The 23,497-nt window shown below is 38.3% G+C and overlaps 1 protein-coding gene across 9 annotated transcripts in view; it reads left to right on the forward strand.

Moving 5' to 3' along the window:
* CASK (peripheral plasma membrane protein CASK) overlaps window positions 1–23,497 on the forward strand; it is a 322,381-nt gene that overhangs the window by 17,931 nt on the left and 280,953 nt on the right. The window contains exon 1 of one of the 9 annotated variants that reach the window (XM_086977517.1): window positions 16,470–16,672. The exons of the other annotated variants lie outside the window; for them this stretch is intronic. The gene's annotated coding sequence lies outside the window, so the exon portion shown is untranslated. Of the gene's footprint in view, window positions 1–16,469; window positions 16,673–23,497 lie in introns of those variants that run through there. 9 annotated transcript variants of the gene reach the window in all.

Here is a 23,497-nt window from a genome sequence, read left to right on the forward strand (position 1 = left end):
ATATGTATTATCTTGTTTATTACTCATAAATGTATATCACTAAGCATCATTCAAGCAGTTATTTAAACATCTTGTTTAGTTTATTACACAAACACTCTAAGGGATCCGTCACCAGCCGATTCTCACAGAAGCAGATGACACTAAAAAACGAGAGGTACAAGATCGAAGAGTGGATTTTGGTCCCCACTGCTCAACTACCAGAAGCTGGAGAGAAAATTTGTCTCACTATTATAAGTGCAAGGAACACGACACAGAAACAATTACAAGGCGACTAAGAGGACACAGAAGGTAGGACTAGATTAGGCTCAGGTCATCCTATAAAGACCCAAACTGCGCCAACGATTCCGATTGGAGTAATACAGGTCAACTGCGATCCCAGTCGACTTGCTCATGATATGGAGGACGAAATATTGAATAAAAGAAGAGCTTCGTTCACCCTTATAAGCTAAAACCAAGCATAACACTAGTAAGTGGCAGATCAACATGAATTGCAGACAAGCATAGGAACGCTTGCACTAAAGCAGACGGCTTTATCCTAAGAAAAAGCTGAATGGAACTGGAAGGTATCGGGAAGATATATTCTTGCTACATCACGCTGAACTGCATGTTGGAAGAGTACAAATCTTGTTATCTTATGCTCTTAATCCGCAATGCGCCACAGCAAAACAACGTTCTCTTTACAGGAGATTCTAATGCAACGTCAGAAATGCGGGGGTTCTATCAAAACGAACCAAAATGAAAACGTAATGCTGAAATGGCTAGCAAGTACTCAGTGACGAGAAAAACCCATGTGATCGTCATTGCATCGAGAGTCTAACCTCTACAGACATGCTACAACTACCAGTCCTATCCAGAGTTCGAGACAGGCTTGAGAGCACAGCAGCACTGGAAGATGCCTTGAGCAGAGTAATCGGAGAAAACCGCGTCCTCAGGAGCGCTGAAAATCTGCAGCGGAATCTAGGCAAAGTATACGAGGTGGCAAGCGGGGTAATCGATCCCCCAGGAAGGAGAAATCAGTATAACCCATAAACTGGTGGAATCCCTGATTCACGAAAACGTGCAGAAACTGCCAGAAAAGCGACTAAGGGAGCTAGAAGCGGCACGGAAAAAATAGGGGGTCTATTCACTACTGTACCCACGACGCAGGGCGGAGTTCAAGTACGCCATAAACGAAAGCAACAAAATGCTCTTGAGAAAACCTTTTTGCAAAGCTCAAGGATAACCCCTGAGAAAAACTTTATAAGATGATCAGGGAAAAAATAAAGGGATACTTCAAGTTAGGCATGCCAGAAACGGCATAACAGAGAGAGCTACTTCCCTAAGATCAGGACTTCCCACGAATAACAACGGATCCAGAGAACGAGATATCAGCATGATCCAAATTCTCAGGGAAACAGAGCGAATCAAGCAAAGGAAAGCGTCCGGACCTAGCGATATCCCTGCCTCCGGCTGTAAGAATTCCAGTAACCACATACAATAGTCATAAATATTATCCACGAAGCTTTGCTCTCGGCTGCCCAAAAGGAGGCAAAAGTGGTACCCATTACAAGAGGAGATGGAGGGTGTGGTTCGATCTACTTGATAAGATTTCTGGCATAAGGCTTCAAAGCAATTACCGAAGACAGGCTGCGATAATCTGCTAAGGAACATTGATTGAGGAAGATTGATGTCTTCCTGATGGTTCTATTTCCGCAAGAGTCGCTTAGTCCTGATGGCGGCTATAGATAAAGTAATGACTAAGGCTTAGCTCCTACATGACTCAACTCTCAAGACTTGAAAAGTATTCATGGACCTCCAGAATTTTTTCAACAGGTTTCCGTTGAAAGTAACACTTGAAACAATGATTAGGAAAACTATACCGCATCGCATCTAGTTACCTAAAGGACAGAATGGTAATGGAATCATTTTTCCAATAAGAGCGCCCCAAGGCTCTCTATTAGGCCCACTTCTATGAAACACGGCCTTCGACAGTGTCCTGCAAATTCTTTTAAACGGAATAGAGCTCATGGCGTATACAAAAGGTTTGGCCGTTACGACACAGACAAAAACTGCTACGGAAGTGAAACTACATGTCAATAGGATAGTAAGCGTAATTTCATAACGGATGACGCAAATGGGCTGGGGAAGCGCGAGGGCATCTTGCTTACAGGAAGAAAACACGTGCAGGGAATCTATCTCTACCTAATGGACTGACAGATTAGGAAGCAAAAGAGTGTTTGACGTCAGGAGGTATACCTGAGCAAAGAATTTCGTGAGTGTCTCCATGCTGAGGAAAAAAGGGCAAACGTTGTACCGAGAATCCTGCCCAATGTATATGGTCTAAGAGGGGCGAGCAGACGAGGGTTTCTGATGTCGATCGCTGAGTCAACAGCAATCCTCAATTCTCCGGTTTTATTCACAGGTGGACTATTACGTAACACAGATCATTACGGGCCATGTGGATTTTCGGTTCTACACACACAGGATTGAAAAAGCCCCATCTCGCATACGTGTCCTTTGCGACCAAAGGGCAGAGGACGACTCTGCCCTCTGATCTGTCTACAAGTGACTAATCTGTCCCAGTTTCGAGACTATAAGACTAAGAGTTTGGAACAAGGTTTTGACTAGGTGAAACAAAGTGGGTACAAAACAAGAATCCTTCCTGAATTGCCTAGAGCACGACCAGCGGAACTTGTGGAGCTTATGTGCGCTATCACCGAAGAGTGGGAATTCAGAGTGATCACAGCAGAAAAAAGGTCTTAATGGAAAAGTAGTGTCTTGGCTTGCACCGGAGTCTAAGATTCATTTCGGAGACTACAGAAGAAGCCGAAAACGCGACTAAAGTTTCGGGTTTACAGATGTTGGAATATAGGGCGTCCGAGGAGGTCGGGAACCTAATGGCGGCCACGACCATTTGATGTACAAGTACGTACCACTTCTTCTGACAGGTCATATGCTATGAGAGGGTGCGTTAGTCGATATTAGCTTTGATGGAATCAGCTGCATCTGTCGAGGTTAAGAGCGATACTGAGTGTCCATTTATCCTTCGGCTTAAACTGTTTGCGCCGAAGTATTAACTCTGTCTCCTAAGAGTGGGATCGAGTAGAGGTACTTGCAGTACTAATAATTTCCGGAAACCAACGTCGATATTTATAACCATATAAAATCGAAAATACCGCATTACCTTTTACACATTTCTGGCGCCTGATATATCGATGCTGTCCATGTAAATCTGCATTTTCTCAATCCCAAATTTTAATATAAATAGAAATTTGAACGACAATGTACAAGTATTTAAGTAACGTCAATTATATTGAAGACACTGTTTTCAGTAGCATAAGTGTTATACACTCACGTGTAGGAATCAGAAAGTGGCTCATTTTCTTGTTTCACATGCGGTATTTGGGACGTTAGACGTTACCTCAGACGGCCAACACGAAACGTGATGAACGCGGGCAATGTGGAGATTACCCGTGTAGCAACCAATCTTGTTGAAAATTAGGCAGTGACTAACAGGTTACAACATTTGGCCCTTGGCTAAGTTCGTACGTACAGTGCGTAGGCAGTCAGAGGCTCATTTCGGCCCCAAAGCCGCTAGCAGGACGCCTATATTTGATCCAAGCTAAACTAGGGCTGGTGTTTACGTAAGTCAAACAATTGGAAGAAGAACTATTCGAGTTAACTCACTAACAGTACGCCAAAACGACTGAAATTAAAGGAAGCACATACAGAGCATAAATTAGACGTACGCATCCGATAGCAGAGCAACAGATTGCTTTATTGTATCTGACAGTTATAGGACAATATAGTTAGTAATAGGTTTACAGTAATATAAAATATCTTGATGAATTTACGGCTGAATCTTCATCCATTCTCTGATTGCTTTGAGTCCGTAAATTGTACATCCTGGCTGAGAAAAAGAGTTATCTAGGTATACGGGTTTAGTAATAGGTGCTTTAACGAAGCAGCACTCTGTCATAGCAGCGCTTTCTTCTATGATGATCGTGTGATCATATAGAGTACTAATAAGCTGAATTCGGCTTGAGCGAACTTTCAGCTCAGTTATATACCTTGGGTATGAGACTCCTATCTTCGTAGATTAATTTTAGTCGTTCAAATCACGGTAGTACATTTCACCTGGATTGCCGTAATTAGAGTGCCGTATCGTTAGCATATAAATCTTTAATTGGTCGACTGGCAGCGGGGCGTTTGCGTGCTTCTACAATAAACTATTATATATAGTTTTTGGTCAAAATAAAGTCCAAGCAATTCACTTCATAAATCCAAAAATGATATTTGGTATCTGAAATTTAACTAAAATAGCGTGTTTTATTAACAAGTGAAAAACATTACCAACGTACAAATATCATAAAAGTCTTCGTGACATCATTCGCTAAGAAGCCATCCATAGTTGCACGTTGCTTGTTTGAAATTTATAGAACAACAGTTTACTTTTAGAAAAGAGGAAAGAGCAACCGTATGTGCGAACAAAAGAATTCTGTTTTTCTGGCAATAATAATCACGCTCTTTGATATATTACTCGTCTTTTTTTACACAACAGATTACTACACACCCTGACCCGAAATACATCTTCCGTCAGCTCTGATGTACAGTTTGTTTGGTCAAATGCAAATATATTTGTTCTTCCTTCGGCTATTTTTAATATATTCTGACAAAAATGTTGATTCCTTCTTACTGGATACCGTAGGAAATTATTTGCGAAAGCCTAAGATGAGGCGTGGAAGGAAATAATGGTCTGTTTGTAAACGTGCTTTGCGCTGTTATAGGAGCATCTTGACGGCCTACATTAGACGACAATATTACTACTACTACTATACTAACGGCAAAAAGCGACAAGGTCGTGGGATAAATATATTACTACTATTAGTGTTCCTTCGGCTGTCTATAGATATTTAGCGAATCGAAAGATTTAAGCAACTTTCAAATAATGTAAAAGAAAGAAAGAAAGAAGGTATATGTTTTGGTAAGATGTAGTCTTCCCGTTATTTTTGTCAGCACTTCGCGTGCCTCTACTTTACATAAAGGACATGTTACGCTACCTATCGTCTTTTAAGGCATGAAATGAGCCAAATACTACGGACTAAGATTTGATAGGTATAGGGGCTTAAACCATTACCTGATTCTGTTTGCTTGAAACGTTGCAGAAGTGTCGTGCGTTGTGCCCGAGCAACCATGGTATCTGTTGTTGAATTCCGCGCCATACATCTGCAGGAAGTCGGGACCCCTGCTAATATTGGTTGTTGGTTGTCTTCCGCAATACTTCGCGATAACAAATACTCCTGATGTTCATCAAGAGTTCACCCTAGATGTTGGGCACTATGTGCCGTTCGACGTTATCTTCTCACTCGCGTAATGTGATGCTTATTATGTGTTACTTACTAATCCTTTAGCAAACGTATACTCACCCTAACCTAAAACCTACCCGCGATGCGCTGAGTTTTGACATCTCTATTGATTGACAATATGAACGCTAATGGTCATACATCCGAAACATAATCTAAGATTGGCGTGCAGTTTAAATCATCGTAGCCTCAAAACGGAACCCAAAGTCTGTTTTTTTTTGTCAATGATTGCATGTATAAGAACGTTTTAATCGAATAATGAAAGTTGACAGGCCAGCTGGGTCACCTGCTAAATTAAGCGAAGGCTACCAAAGACAGAGGGAATCAACCCCAGAAACTGCCTGCAACAGACGGGTTTTTCTCGATGCTTTCCTGTCGAAAGCTATTGCGGCTGTTTTCCAGTCCTATGTGAGACTTTATGGTGACTTTGGGTCATAATTTATGATTTTTTTTCAAATAATGTATCTTTCTAGCTATTTTTCTCATGGTTATATATCTAGCGCGTTGAATATTTGAGTAGAGATATCTTCTTGCTCTGAACTTTAACACTAATAAGAACCAGCAATATGCATATAATTTACAAACTTATTATATACGACATACACAAAAATACGCTTTATGAGGTACACAATACCGTGTTGCAAGTCAGTTTCTAACAGAGATTCGCAAGAATCCGCAATTATATAGCATCATCATTGCCTCGTTGTATGGACTGCGAATACAGGGCTAAGGAAAATAGAAGGAACGAGATACGTCTGTTTACCTATCGTATATTTTTTTCTCTTATTTATCGAATAACTGAGGCAATTGCCGGTTAAAACGCCTGCTAAACATGCTAAAGTTGTGTATGAGGTGAAAATGGCTGATCGACGCCTGGGTTACGTGTCGTATGATGATCACGATAGAAATGTATGGATTGATGTCTACAGCACATTACAAAAGCACATCAGTTACCAGGCAATAGGATTTATATGGTAAGGTTCTTTCATATATGTATGACAACAAGACACATCACTGTTCGCGTTTACCAGCGTTGTTCTATAGAGTTACGGGTAAAATTTGGCAACTTTCTTTATTCACGTAACTTGTGTAGTATATGTTGTTAGCGCGATTTGAAGCTACGATTTCTCGTTTTGTTCAAACCAGAGGCTTAGTCATCCAAGCTATTGCATCGACACATAGAACAGCGTAGGGAAAAGCGCTATTTGTATCATGCCTTGTGGTCTGGACGCCCTAGTTGTTTATTTGGCATTTTAAGAAAGTTAATTTATTATACCTTAAATATATCGTAAAAAATTATACTTTATCTTTTTTTTTTTACTTATAATTGAAGATTTTTCCACGCCTCGAGAAGCGGCCTGTTCTTCTCTGGTAGTATCACAAAGGGTATTTAAAACAGTGTCCTGTACTGAGCAAAAGGAGCAACGTATGCTTTGTTTACAAGATATGAGCCTTTTCTTAGCACGTCTTAGGGGTAAAGTCAGCATTGAGGGATTTATGTTTTGTGTGTCCCATAACACACGTTACACATTTTTATTGGTATTACGTGTATGTTGGCCGTGAAATTACGCAAGTAGGTTAGCTAGATTGCGAGCGATCTTTCAAATCTTGGATTATTTAAAAAAAATGTACGAGCTGCATCTTTACAAACTAAAGATTAGTTCACTATTTCAGTAGCTCTACTCCTAAAACTCTGAACATTTTTCAGTAGTCCAATACAAGCACAGGGTGTATCGTTTACGTAAACATTCCTAAGTCCTAAACCATACGGGTAAGTTCTGGAATATTCTTAGTCGAAATTTAAAATAACAGACATGACGAATCCGAAATCACCCTTATTTTCATATAACTACCATTCATATACAGATGACATGAAATAGTAGAGTCTATTCGGTTCCATTTTCTAAATTAAGGCAACACTTTCACATGGTCACGTATTACTTCTAAACTTCGTTCAAATCTGACGACATACCCAAAACGTATATTAACAATCTCGAAACATCCTGTACGTTCAACCTTTTCAATCTTTTAAAATAACTGTCTAATTATACTGTACAACAATGATGGACTAAACCGAAAATTGTTTATTAAAAAAAGCCTGATTTGCCATTAGTTGGAAATCCAAGATCCTTCACTAAACATTGCGTTCAATTAGGTCAGCGTTAGAGATAGATATTTCTATGTACATATTCTAGGTCGTCTTGTTCAAGATCAAGACGGTACAAAGATTAAATTTTAAGGTAAACAGCTCTAATGTTGAGAGTGGACGGGATTAGGACTAGTAGCATCAACATCTGAAGCGCCTAATGCTTTATGGCATAAGAATAAGCAGATCTATATATATGCACCGGTTACGATGTTGCGGTATAAGCACTCCATTTTATGATATTCATCTAATTGCAGTCCAATAATGTTGCTAAAGTGCTGAAAAATCGTTTCCTTCTCCCTGTTTGCTTCCATACGGCCCATTTTAATGCCAGGAAATATGTCTCGGAATCTGTATTTACAGTATCTCGAAGTTATTGATATTACCAAAGTTAGCGGTAGTTCCCTCTACGTTATCGTTATGGGTGCAACGAAACCTGCTTCGCAGATGGCTACACTCACTTACGTGCAGAGCGTACAAGAATACGATTGAAGCCACGTTTTACGCTAAAGGCTGGCCTTACCTCAACGGAGCTGCCGTCAGTAAAGGCCAAGTAGCCTTCGATGGTTTTTGATGGAAAGCTTTGAAATAAAGTTTCGACGTCTACCGTTGTTTACTGCTGCTGACCGCAGGATGAATTGCGACTACCCTTCTGTTTAGTCAATAAATGATAACTTTTTCTAGTTATCTTTCTGGATACGGTCGATGGCCGCACTCAGTGTATGCAGTTTATGTGTTCGTGGTTTCACTTGAACCTTAAAAGCGTCCCAACAAGATCGCAACACTTATATAATCCATAAAGCAGAACACAGCACCGTTCAGTTCTTAAAGGAATATCTCCAGGCGTTTCTTTGTTTACTTTTGAGCAGACGTGGTTGTATTGATATATCGCAATTCAAATAAATCTATGTATTTACTATTTAAAATAAGTAATTATTCCCGTATCTTTACGCCTGTTTTGAATCAATCAACGAAACATGAAATTAGCATATCCATATTTTGAAATAATTACAGACTTCATTAAGAGATAACTATTAACATACCTGCGCTTATATTATATGTAAATATATTCAGTCTAGCTCTGATAAGGTTTAAAGACTCTAACTTTTCAGATGCCTAGTCTTTGTAAACTTTTTGTCAATCTTTCTAAGGTCACTAGTGCTTTTTTCTCAGTGCCATGTTCGATATAATCAATTGCTCGCTATAATCAACCAACAGATATCAGCCTTCATAGCATGTGACTTATCTACGAGCAGCTTTTATGTATATGCTACAACCGCTGCGCGTGTGGTGAACACTAATCCCACGCACGTCCGAGGAGTTCTATATGTCATTTGCATATTGCTTTCTATGCAGACCGACACATCGGGTTTGCATCAGTGTAACCAATAACGGATTTTCATGGGTAACTTATAAGCTCTCCCCTCGTGTCAACCCCCTTTTTCAGTTCTGTACGATGATTACATATGCAATCATAGAAAGAACAAAAATATTGTGCCTTAAAGACGTTCTCGCTAGCCCAAAACTTGCTTCTGGTCGGCCCACTCTGATGCATTTCTAATCTAGTCTTATACGGACTGGTGACATACACGATACGCCATCGTACGAATTACATAGATAACCAGGATCATAGTTTAGAATTCTATCGTTCGCGGTCCAAGTTGAGATGATTCGTCAATAGTAAAAATGGAAGATATTACGCCCTTATCAAGGCGCAATGCAATTGTAATCCGTAATGTAGACATTTGATAATAATCTGTCCTAAACGTCGATCTCTCGTAACGTTTAAGTGAATTCCATTGTTTTTTCCAGTTTCGAAGATAAACATTTGCACTTAACAGTGGTCACCTTAGCGCCTTTGGTTACAGAAAATGTCGCATGTATGTTAGACTTACTGTCTACTCTATAATACGGCTTGAGTTCATTGCAAATAAGATGTCGTCGATTCGTTCGTATTGATGTTCGATATTGTTCCTTCATCCATGCAACAATATTAATAATCGTGCGTCCATCACGCCGCTGTCTGTGGTACATGATGTGGTTGAGGCTCACTGAGTTGGGGTAGTCTGACAATTTGACGGAATTACAGATACACTGATCGAATTTCGATCTTCTATACTTAAGAAGAGAACCTACGAAGTTTTTGGGATGATCGTGCTGAGCTCGGACTGGTATACGAAACGTCGTACACAACTTGTCCCGGTCGGTCGAAAGATCATTTTGAAGCAATGAATTGATCTCTCCATTTTCTACAGTCGAAACATAAACTGAAGCTTCGCTTGTTGACGATCCTGACAAGTCTAGCGTCTTTGTATCTCATTCTTACAAAGTGCTTTAACACTACGTGTATATGGGCATGCCAGCGCTGCTAACCTGACGACAGCCGAATGGTCGTAAACTGTAAATGTTCGGGGCGGTGTGACCTGAGCGGCGAATGTATGTCTCCAAGCGTATCACCATGGTAAATAAACCAAACAAGCATGCTGCCACGCTGGTTCAAATCGAAGTGAAGGCGAAAATTATTACCAGAAATTAATATCTGTCTGGTTCCAATACCGTTTTTGAGATACGTTGGAGAAATTCTAATAACGTCTAGTAAGATCTACTTCGTTTAGGCGCCTAATTGAGGCGAGTCCTAGATGGTATACGTAAAAAAAAAATTGATGTCGGAAAAATGTTCATATAGGAAAAAATAACTCAGCTAATCTAAAAGAGTTTAGAGATAAAAAAAAAAAAACAAAGAGCTTGGGGGGTTTTGTGTGTGCTCTAAATAAATTAGTTTCAACGGATTTCAAGCAAATACTAGTGGATGTTTGACATCTAAAATACTGTTTATATGATGTTAGAAATGAAACCTATTGTAAACAAAGATACCTATTCAATTCGTGTACAAACGCATCGCTATATTTTAACTGTGTCAATATGAATGAATTTGTAGTTTTAAGTATATCTACGATACCAAATACTGGGCAAGCTTGCTTGCGAATTTATAGAGAGATAGGTTTTTTGAAGACAAAGTTCGCACGGCTTCGACAAGAAACTATTAAAGAAACGACCGATATACTTCTACCGAAAAATTAAAAAGCCACGGGCGTAATCACTATTTGCCAACTGAACTAAGCTGTTCGTGAACATTTAGCATTCTATTTTAAAGTGCGTCAATGGGTAAAAATGTTTTCTTAAATAGGCATTTTTGTCATTCACTCCTCTCCTTCTTTGCCTCTTTGAAATTTTTTCTCTATTCCGTTTTTGGCCTAGTGGATATATCTGTAGCTCGGAGTGAATGTTGGCCTTGCGTGCTGCTTCTGATTTTTATGGTTATCCCTTTTTGATAAGAAGGACATTTGTTTTGTTTTCTTTGCCGTTACTGCTGTCACCGCTTCTATCCTTTTCGCTGGGTTTTCGCTTGGTTACTTCATTTCATTCACGAGCATCGCCTTTCAACTGCATCCTAGAGCTGTTACTTCTATTCGAAGGTGTATTACTTCCGCTACTACATCACTGCACTACTGCTACTACTACTATCCACAGTTGTAGCCTTAATTGCTCTCTTTCCTTTACAGCAGATGGTTTCTGACTCGCTTGCTCGCCCTCAGAGCTTCTTCGTACGTTCATTCATCTCTGTTCGATGCAATCTCAATTGAATTTTTCTATTAGTTTATCCGGCGTAGGCACGAAAACGGCGATGATTCTTTTTTGTTTTGTTATTGTTCTTCAGGGCTACCTGACTAAAACAGGCCTCAGTCCATTCGCTATTTTTCGAGCTACAAGCTTTCGGGGTGGGTGAACAGCGTTAGTTCGCAAATACCTTCCTATAGGAGTTTTCTACCTATATAGGGATGTTTCCTAAAGTTCCTACGCCTAAGTTAATAAAGAAGAAATATGATGGTGACGATGGTAATACGGGAGCAACGGGTCAGTGAAGAGGGCAAAAATTCCAACAAAAATAAAAGCCCCATCCTGTTGCCCGCCGCAGCAGTAACTAAAGGTGCCCTCTGACGATACGCTGTGCACCTTCTACGTACGTTTATCACGTATATCGCAATAATAGCAATTACTATGCGCAGGCAAATAGATATTGGAATAGGCTGGTTACGTGTCCAGCCCAGGTGTAAATCATTCGCCGTTGTTAAATTTCCTAGTGTGTGAGGGGTAGCCTTTTGTCATCACATGGGCCAAACAGAATCAGCCGCAAGACTTTTTGCTTATTTTTAGAAAACTAAATCTATTCAGACGTAGTTGAAAGCCGGTAGACACAACCAAATAAAAAAACAAAAAACTCTGCTATATAGATCACTACAATTACTTTCTTTCCATCAATAACATAAAAACAACACAGTTCACACGCTGTAGTAAAACACCAACATATTTACTGCAGTTCTTTCTACTCAGGTTTCCTCAATGGAAAATGCCAAAGCCTATTGTCACCTAATGAAACCAATTCGGAAGCCATGTAAATCGTTCGAATACCATAGGCCAATGTATTTCTACAGTGAGCATCTCTAGAAGGCAGCAATCTAATAAAATAAAAAGTAGAAGTGCGCGGTTCTTTATCTTGGTTTTGCCTAGAAATATAGAACTATAGAATGCAGCTAATGGCTAGTGAAGATGATGTTCAAGGAAGTTCCTTAGCACGTGCGAGAGAAGGTTCAGCGGTCATACCATATATATGGTTATGTTCATAGATTATGCTTGTTATTATTACTGTTAAAGCAAAAAAAACTTTTTATGCGATAAAGTGATACAGTTTGACCTTGATGGTAGTTATATCTCGCACATAGAAATCTATGTGAAACAATGACTTACAAACTAAGCATGTATTGCTGCGCTCTCAAGAAACATCAGGCTGCAACTAACCCATATGTAGCTTCTGTTTTTCAAGTAAGTTCTGCTGAAATGTAGGTACTGCTCCTAGCTCCTAATGTGCTGGTTCGAGACTAAAGATGTAGCCCGTTTCAGTATTGGCAGAACGCAACAGTGTAATAGAAAGACTGAAAAGGTTAATTATATTTTAAATACAATTAATCATGCCATATACGTTTTGCAGCCTCATGATAAAGGGTTACTTTCACATCATTCATTTTGATAGCCAGTTTCCGGTTGCGGTTGTCTTGATGAAAAGCTTTCGCAACGGCAAAGCGGTATTTAGATGGTAATCACCATCAAGTACTCTAACTCCTAAAACGACCTGAAGTACAGTTGCACAATAAACGAGTATTCCCTTCCTGGCACACGGTTCGAAGATGCAAGCCTGAGAGCTGTTAGACGCCCTAGATAAGACTAAAAGTTGTACCACATTGTTTTGCTAAAATGCTTGTAGTCGTGAAGGGTTGCCACCCTTCCCGAGATTCTTTTGGCAGGACAGTAAGCTTTCGGCGTGATTCTTTATGTAGAACTAGTGGAGTTGCTACCATTTTTCGCAAATAATTTAAAGCTGATTCATGGGTTAAAATGGTCTTTTATAACTTCTGTTAGTAAATTTATTAATAATAGGATCTAGAGGAACAGTTGACGGCTACTTGAAAACTCCGTGATGTAGATTTTACATCTGGCATGATGCGCCATTTCACAGTGTGTCTTGTGCTTTTCAAGATTTTCTTATATATTCATAACTATAAAAGGAAGTATTAATAAATAGCTGTGACTATATTTTTTCTGTATCTAGCATCGACGTACGTATACTTCTTGGGGCGGGCAGACAAGGAAGTGTGATAACGATTATAACACAGTTCGAAAACTTAAGCTTGTTTTGATACGATATTCCTACAAATGGCATTCCTACCGCCAATTTTAGGGAGTCTTGCTTGAATAATTACAGAGATGCAAAGGTGCGAGTAGTTCATTACAGGGAAAATTTAAATCTATCTGTTCAGCACTGTATTACATTGTATAATACATTATAAATTTTCGGTTGCTCTAACTTCTTTAAATTGCGGTAAAGTATGATAAAAAAAAAAAACAAAAAAAAAACAAACATCCCTTTGCCTCTACACATTATTTTATCCACAAGTTATCTTCATCTACACTTCCTTACAAAATCGTGTTTGGTGAAGTATGACAACTACTGCTTGAAAGCTAGAGACGGCCAGTCAATGCATGGCCCATCAGGTCGTGGCTAACTCGACAGATCTGAGTGAGAGTGTGTCGTCTTCCTATTCCCTTAACGTCATAAGGTTCCCAATGTCAGCTCTGTGGCAAATAGGTAACACAAAGGAATTATATTCATCGTACTAATTACAAGAAAAAGTTAGAAACTATATGTCAGTACCCTACCAACTAAGATTTCGCAAGCAGGTCATCAGAATAGCTTCCTTTTTGCTACAACAAACTCAGCTCAACAAAGGCCTGAATATAATAATAATAAGTATTTATTTGTTTGCATATGAAAGTCCCGATTTGCAGGTTTTAGGACTTTTTGAGGAATTAGATAGATTCCGCCATAGATCTGTGAATTTTTTGGATTTAAAATCAAGATTAGAAGTGATGTATCCGGCTAAAATACACTTTTTTTCATACTTGTTAAGATTAAGGTACAACCCATTGACCGGATGTAATATTAGGCTAGGATTTCCCGTCTGTCCAAAGCTCAATTAATTATAACCGCGGACCAAATGAGGCTTGCTATATTACTTGCCTTATTTCCTTAGGATCTGTACAGTCTAGTTATTAATAATTGTGTTAATCGTTTATTTAGTATATTATATAAACCCTTACCATCGTCTTGGATAACATAAACACTTTAGTGGAACTAAACAATTATAGGAATAATAAAAATTTTCCAAAATTTTCTTTGTCTAAATTAACAAATAAATGTATTGTATATGTCTACGTTCCCATTATTTCCTGCCTATGCGAGTAGGTGAATGCTCAACGAACGAATGTGTGACATCATCCAAAACTTGGTAACTTCAATGGCAATCCTTTATTTGACCCCATTTCTAGACAAGTTTGCTCTTCATATCATTCAAAGAAAACCTCAAAAGTCGAAACGAAAATTTGTTTTCGAAGGGCTTTTTGTACGTACGGCGTTTCTCACCGTTCTCGCGTGCCAATACGTATGCTGCGCTTGTATAATCTATGATATGTCCCGCTATGAGCAAAACGACTTAGCTGAGTCTTGTTTCCACTTTGCTACTGCCCATAGAGAGCTTTGAAATTGATACTCGTATGTCAGTACGACACCATGAAGAGGATACACTCTAATTACCTGAAAAGAACGTATCTAGGACAAACATCTGACTATAGACACCGCTATTCAGTGTACAGAAAAGTATACAGAAGTTAGAGAACAACCTATACGCCTGCAGGCTTTCACTGACAGCACAACATACATATTAAATACATTTTTACATATACATATATATATATATATATATATATATATATATCACTGAGTAAAAACGGGATATATTTTATAGCCGAACCATTTTCGAAGACATTGTTTTATTATGGAGAATCAAGTTCTAACACGTAGGTTTGTTCAGATATCCTTTTCTAATTGGATGAGAGTATTGGGCCCTGACTCCTTAGATATTCGTCTGAAATAAGTCGATTTTCATTAGATAAGCTTGTACACATATTCTAGCTTTGAAAAATGGTTATTATTGGGGCTAACAGAGAGCCATTTTTAACATTTTATTAAGTTAAAACAAGTACGGCCAAGATAAGATTTTTTATAAATATAACGTATGTTTTTGTTTATTCAACCGCGAGGCAAAACGAGGCGATAGTTGGGTACCGAGACGCTATTACAGTCTTTCTCGAACATTATGTTGCAATAGATTTAGAAAGAAAGCAGTAGGGGTATGAGCCGACGCTATAACTTCTGTTTTGTTTATGCACTATAGGTTATGCAGCTGTAACTATATGCCTAGAAAAAGTAACGCTTTCGCAAGAGCTGAGGCCACTCCCTGAAAGCATTTTGTGTGATTAAAGCTAGTTACATTGAAATGTGGCTTTCTATTCTATTCTTCAAACAAACAAAAAGCTCATTGTATGAAACAGTAAACAAGCACAGTACAATATCAGCTGGATGTATCGGTTAGTGGTGCATCTCACTTATGAGACTGAAGCTTAAGCAAAATTTTAATAACCACCTCGTGTACAATCGTTATGGCACTTGTCATGTTTACTAAATTTAATATTGGCAGAATTATCTTATTTTGACATGTTTAAAACTAACACATGCTATACCTGCACCATTAGCTCCGCCCTATACACATCAAATAACGGAATCGTTGAAAAGAATCTTTTAGGAAACTTTAATACTAAGAGATTTGTAAGCAGTCTGCAGCAGACTGATGAACTAAAGGACGAGATAGACTTAAACTATAATTTCATTACATCTTTCCTTGGCTGATAAATATTACATAAATCCTATACTAGCGTAGCGATCGTATTTGAAATTATATGTGTCAGAGGTGTGTCGGTTTTTAACTGCACGGAGCGAAAAACTCTTTACTGGTAAAAATGAAAAGGTATACCAAAAACGCTATTCGAGGTAATGAAAGTTTATGATTTTTGTTTTTCTCAAAAACTATTTGTCTTCAACAGAAGTAAAAATCTCCATTTAGCGTGAAAATAGCGTTATCTCCTCAGTGCGTACATGGTAGTTATTTGCCAAAACGAAGCTTTTCTACGTACCTAGCACTCTGTGAACTGTTTCTGACTCCAACCTAAAGCGTAAAATTTAGTTTCCATATGCCGTTAACGAATTCCTTTTAGAGCACTCGCTATAACAAGGTCTTGTTGTAAACAGCTGTTTGAAAATACGGGAATTTCTGGCAGATTATGCCAGAGTATTTTACGATATATCATTACGCTATTTAACTTGTTAATTATACAGTGATGTGCTAGCACCAACCCTAGCATTACTTCCCTCTATTGCTTCTGTCAAATGCTCACTGCTGTAAGTCAACCTGTACAAGCTTGCTTTGACGGTGGTCGGAAAACGAGTGACAAAGTCGCACTCAAAAGTCGACTTCGCCGTTCCCTAGAGGCCTCTAAAGGACCTCTTAACAATTTAACTTGAGAAGAAGTATTCCCTGGCCGACAAAAGCGCCAAGACGCGCGCTTTTTAAATCGAGACCTACGGGACGCAGTAGCAGTATTCCTTGTGACGATATCATTTCACGCTAGGATGTGATAGCCGGTGACTGGCCTTAAATGCAAACGGTCTAAACAGGTGGGTAAGTTATAAATCTCAATAATAACTCAGTTTAGTTTGCTGGATATCGCTTTTCCGCGATTATTCTTATAGTAGCTTGTATATGAAACAATTAATATGTAAAATGGCACATTTTACATATTTTTTTTTTACAAATCTTTCCTCGAATTGTTTGTTTATTGTCGATAGCTTATTCATTGAAGTTCTCCGCATAAGAAGGAAAACAGAATAGATGCTGATTACAATTACGTATAACATGAATGGATAAATTCAATAAACGTTGGATAAGATCAACATTAACATTTGGCTTAACGAAACTCATTCGACTGCTGTTCAAGCAAGAAAAAAAAGTTTCTTTTCGTTTAGTAAGTGTGGTGAAGGCTGGCATGTTCATTGAAAGCTCCTCTAGACATTTTGCAAACTCTGTCCGGATTTAAATCTGGATTTGTTTACTTTGGTAAAAAAAAATGTAATATGCATTAAGCGTGTGGTATAACATAATGGAGGCGAAATAATCATAGTCTATATTATCATATAATCTTACATGATGGGAATTATTGAAAACACGCGTTTCAGCAGTGATTCATTTCCATAAAGCATTATTATGAAAAAAATAACAAAACATTACGAAAAACCCGAATGGACGGCCGCAAATTTCAAGATCAAGGCTAACTGAGGACAAAATAGAAGAATTAAGAGAATAAAAATTGTGGAAAGTAGTACATGGGGATTTTACGCGTAAACCTAACACAGGGCATTTATAAAGGTTGGACATTCGAGGACATTTTTTATTATTTTTGTCATGAACAAAACCACTATTACTCTTTCAAACATGATACATATTCTTTGATTCGACCCTCGAGACCATTATTTTGCCTAACCGGAAGTAATTAAACGTGAACGAAAATTGTGAACGAAAAGAAAGCGAATATTTTCATTCGTTCAAAAACTATTACAGTGAGATGACTCAAATAATTTTCTGCCAATGAATACGATAAACGCTCTAGGTGAGGCTTAATTAGAGTGTTTATCGTATCCATTGGCAAAAACTATTTAAGTGATCTCACTGTAATAGTTAATTATTTTTAAACATAAGAAAAATATTGTAAAATTACGGTGAGATTAACAGTATTTAGCGCCTGATGACTAGGCTCTCAAATCTATGTAGGTCTTCCATTTTCGATACATAACTTGTCTTATTTTTTAGTTTTAACCTGAAAGGTTTTAAGTGTTTCCTTTATTTATTCAAAGCATATAAGTGGTTATGTGTTTATATAAGTAAGAAGCTATTTAAAAGATTTAGAGCAAATCTGTAAGCCCTTTTTGCAGAAAGTTAAAACAGAACATACAGGGAAATGTAGAGCTTTTTAACATAAATCATCCAAATAAAATAGAAGTTACCAACATATATTTTCTAATAGGCTCATTAATATATAATATTAATCAAAAATTAAATTACCTTTCCTAATTCCGACCGTGAATAGTACTTACGATATCCGTATACAATCTACAGGCCTCTCGATCCCGGCTACTCATAACTGAAAAGATTCCCGTTAGTTCTTGCGGGAACTCATGCCTATGTAGCAACACTTTTTACTCACGCGGCATTGAAATCTCGTTATATGTTTGCTAATTCCTCAATTGAACTCTTTTGTTTAGCACTATACGAAGTGGATTGCCATATAAACCGCATTTCACTGCAATATACGTCTTAATTTCGATATAAGTGTTTCAATTAAAAGTCACAGGCATTGCTATATCTCTAAGAGAAAGAGATTTTAGTTTACGACATACATCACTGTACATTTTAAGGTAATATTTTTTTATAGGTTTACTCGATTGTTCATAGGGTCGTCGATTTAGTGGTGTCATTCATGAACATGGCCTCCTACCACGATCTCTCTCTTCCCAACTCTCCTTCATTCCCCCCTTCCTGGTCTTACGTTGTTGCATGCATGTCAGAGGAAATCATTCGTCCCCTTGCCAAAGTGACTGCTGCTGCAAATGTGAAATTTAGGTGAACCATCTACAGACGTTTTATTGGTTAAGTATTGAGACTTAGTTACACAAATAACAAAATCATGGGTAGCACAGTTTCTCAGGAGACGCGGCCTACTTAAAGGCTAGAGAATCTTATGCTGAATTTGAATTTTTAGAAACTATCAGCTGCATCAAAGGAACTCGATAATTCCAAGTTACATGCGGTGGCGAGGCAAAATTGTGAAATAATTCTACATTAAATCAAATTCAAAACAACACGATAATACTGCCTTAAAGGGGCAAATTCTTCCCATCCTGTCAATTGCATGGTTGGTTTAAAGTGATTTTATTTATGCTCTTTTAGACCTTATTTGAGAAAATGTTCAATTATAGAAGGGACAAGTCGCTATATTTAAGGCGTAATGAAACAGTGCTCAATTTATTATTGCTTTCTTCAACGATTTAGTAATGTCAGTTTTTAAACATACCGATTTTTTTAATTAGCTACAATCTACCGTTGTTCGATTTTCAGCAACGCCATTTAGTTATGAACCCTTACCTTTGTAATATCTCATAGGTAAGGGCACAACAATGATCATTCAAAAGCCAGGAAGCACAGCATACATATGTCTATGAGAATCTTCGGTTATAATTACTATACTATGATCTGTACAAATGAGTCCAAGTTGTTTTCAGCGTTCTTCTTTTCCGAACAGAGTTTACGTGCTGTGTGTGTAGTGGGTTCCGCAGATGCACTGCACCATTTGAGCCACTTGTTAACGGCACTGCTTTGTTAAAGGATGTCGTGGTTGGCTTTTTATCATTCTGATACCAGTGAAGTTGATATAATCCCTTCCCGTAACCGATTCAGAGCGCTAATCAGAGAAACCTGTAACGAGACCATTTATTTCTAGTTTAGACAGTGTAATAAACGACAGGAGTTCCTCGATTGTTCTGCAAGTGCTCTAAGTACATCGTTAATGAGACTGGTGCCTAAGGCCCATAAGGAACAATAAATGCAACCTAAATATTTCTGACACTTTTTACTGACGATTCTCGTAGACAAAGCTCCCGCTAAAAATTTTCTTACGCTAGTGATATCTAGCCATTCTAACAAGAAAATCTGCGAGACCATTATGCATTCTATTAGCTTCACAAAAGTGAGAAGAAGATATGTTGCGCATTTTCTGTAGAGACTGATATATAAAATTAGAGAAAATGACACCTATTTTAAAAAAAGAGGCACGTTATACGATAGTGTAAGCTATTGGTTATGACCGATGCGCACAATTTTTTGCCAACGACGCTGCAGTTTAAATACTTATGGTTAATGTCATCAATTTTCGGGAGGCTCGCTTATCTCGCAAGTACAATGATTTCGCTGTCCGTGGCCAGCTCTAATGATAATCCCTATCAGCATTTCAGCGTGGCCTCTTCTGCGTTGGCAAGCATTTTTATAAAATTTGCGATTTTTCAAGCACGGCCGGTGTGTAAGTGACATAATTTTTTATGCCATAAAGCAGCATCTACTTACCTAGCCAGTGTGTTAACATGGCATTATTTTGGTAGGGATCCAAGCATGGAATGGCGTTGTCGTTAGCACAAAGTAACTAACAGTAACTGATCTGTAAAGCGAACTTTTTAAACTCATAATCGATAACTTTTGGTTGCGTATAATAGTAAATAGTATTATCATGACTCGAAGCGTATCACCCTAGCAACGACATTGGAAGCCCATGATTTTCAGCACTTTTTTACAATGAAGCCAGCCATTAAACAAAAATTGAAAGCACCCATTAAAGGTCTGCTCTACAAGTTTATGTACGGGACCCGTAGCAGTTTAACAGATTCAACCGAAGTCAAAAGTATTTCCGCAGAGCTGAGCTTCCACTGCTCACTTTTATACAAATTTAACCAACTGCAAGCATCTTTTTTCCACAGTTTTGCATAGATGTACTACTACGATTCTCTTCATATGTGTACCGGCCAAACAATATTCCATCGGTAAGACGATGATGATCTAATATGAGGAAGTTGTATGGTAACAAGAAAATCCGGTGCTTGATGGACGCCTGCTAATTGGATCTCGAGTTTTGTTTATGCGCTCTTCTCACCTATAAAGATCTAGTCCTTAGATTCAAAAATACCTCATATTAAGGACCGTGGTCAAAAACGTAATTTGCTAAACTCTGTATTGGTAATGGAAGCCTTGTACTTGTAGTAACGTAAGCTATCAAAAATAATTTCTAAGCACAGAGTTATTATAGAGAATAAGAGCAAAGGTATTATATTTTGATGGCTGAGTGACAGAAAAAACCAACGAAAAGTTTTAGGTGAGATAAGGTGAACCTTGGGCCACGGGAGAGGTTCCTAGCTCGAGCGAAAAATGGTGGCTGGTTTTGAGCTAAAACTGATAGATGTTTAGCTTTGTATTGCGATAGTCCCAAATCTATAGACATTTCCATCAATACCTTATCATTCGTGTCTTCAGTAATATATAGCAGCTGCAGTGATGGCGGCATGAGTGTTGGGTGCATCTTTTTACAGTTGTAAGGGTGGCTATGGTACATGCCCTACGTTGCTATCCATATGACAAAAGAAAACGAAAGCTTATCCGGGAAGAGGCCAAGTATAATGCATCTGATAGAGAACAGCGACATTTTTCAAAACAAGTCTCTGGGGCACCGGCCTCTATCAGGTAGTGAAGGGTCATCATCGACGGCGTCGGGACAGGGAGCAGAGTAAAACGTCACTGGAATGTTCTAGAGAGTGCATTTCATAGGAGGATACTCACGGATGGGAGAGAATATTACGACATAATATGAGGCTGTATAATAGAGATGGCATACGCCGATGCACCACTCCGGTGCAGACAAATCATGAAATAAAAGGCTTACTACATCAGTTGGATTGTCCTAAACACAGTGACTGATATCCCGGTGATGTATCTATAGACATGTCCATCAAGACAGTGCAGTAAGTTTTTCGCGACGTAATAGACCATGTGGTACATCATGTGCCTAGCATAAAGAAAGGCTGCAAGAAGATGTAGTAAGAAGCCCAGAAACATACAAATTTATCTGATAATGTTATTATGAAAAAGTTTGTTGATATTTGAGGTTGCTGTTAGCAGTTTAAAGTCATTTTATTTCTCATAGGGTTTAAATGTCTAAGGACTGTTTTATTATTGTTGTTTTTGCTCGAATATATTATTTTTTTCCAGAGTGTTGAATCTGGGTCTGTCAACTCATGATTAGAAACGCCTTAGAGCGCATCTTCCCGCATATCAGCACACAGACCATACAGCACTTGTTTTTGAGGCAGGGAGCACAATATCGTTATGAAATTCCGAGTTTTAGTTAAGGCTCATATGAAAGAGATCCAGAGTATTAGAGAAGTAGTTTAACGAAACAAATAATTGCACGGTAAATAACAGAGAAGTTGTTCAGCGACATCAGTTTGCATTTGAAAAGCGGAAGTTTAGTATTTATAGAAGTTTCGTGTTCACCCTGTGTAGTTATTCCAGAGCTTGGATCTCTTCTGTATTATTTGGCGGTACAATTGTTTACATACGTCTCATACTCTACTGAAACTCGTCTCGCGCATATATGTCTTAAAATACGTACTTATGTATCTGTTTTTGTCTTCCAGAGCAAGAACACGGCTCAATATATATTCGTCATTTTTTTGGTGGTACATAATGTGACATTAAACGTTAGGAAGAAAAATGTTCTTATTTGATATCAACAAACTTCTAACCGAAATAACTCCTCAGCAATATGAAAGCTGAATTCTATTTAAGCAGACAGGTTCCGACTGAGAAGAATCTTCGTTTCACCTATTCGAGTAACAAGCCAGATACTTGGGCTAAAAACTACTCAAGTTGGGTCCAGCAATGTTCAAAGGCTTTTACGCATTAATTAGAGTTAATATAGCCGTTTCGAAAAGTGCTAAGCTTCGTGCAATCCAGGCGAAGCAGTCTAAGCAAACAGGAGTATCTGTAAAAGCAATTTCTTATTTAAAAGGGATATGTGGCGTCACGTGACTGAGTTTGCATATTTAGTCAAAGTACCTCATAGAAGTGTAACTTTTGTTTGTACAGCTCTCAAGAAAATGGTAGAGGGAAAGCCCATGAACGTAGTTGAATTAGGTTCCGCAAAGGGTCAACCAGTCAATACAGGGTAGGCGTTATGCGATCTCGAAACGCAATAAACGTCTTGCGATGTATTGGCGCGTGTTCGAGATATGAATTAAAGGTATACTTCTATGGTTATTAGGTCCGTCTTAAATCTCTCTTACATGTTAAATAAAGTCCCTCAATGTTATAGAAAGGTAAACACACGAGTAAATAGTATTAAGGCTGTTGAATAGACCGTCGTCTTCAACCACTGATATTAAGCGACTGCATACGTTTGTAAAAAGTTAAACATTTTAATGATATTTGGTTGTGGATCTGTTACGTTTCTCTCACTGATATGGTGTGTTGTGAAAGCTTAGAATTGTTATCAGAACTATTGTCTAATGTAAATGCTTCCCTTTTATCTTTGATGATGCGCAAGTTGGCGGGTAAGTAAAATCAAAGCTTACCGGCGAAGATCGTTTTATAAAAGATCTTGAAAGCTAAGATTTGCCAGTAGTAGATATTCTAAAATTGTTGCACTGCTTTAATCTAGACCTAAGATCGAGTGCTTAGAAGATGAGTGAAATTTCCGCAAAATTTATTATATTTTATATTTTTTTGATAAAGGCGAGAACACTGCCTAGTTTATAAAAAAAAATTGTGGAGGATACGTTATCCGAAGAAACGGCCCAATGATGGGCGCTTTCATTTTGGAAGTTCCGATGCTCTTCGAAGTGTTCGAT

Source organism: Varroa destructor, unplaced genomic scaffold, assembly GCF_002443255.2.
Source record: "Varroa destructor unplaced genomic scaffold, Vdes_3.0 BEIS01000001.1, whole genome shotgun sequence".
In the NCBI taxonomy this organism is placed as follows: Eukaryota; Metazoa; Arthropoda; class Arachnida; order Mesostigmata; family Varroidae; genus Varroa; species Varroa destructor.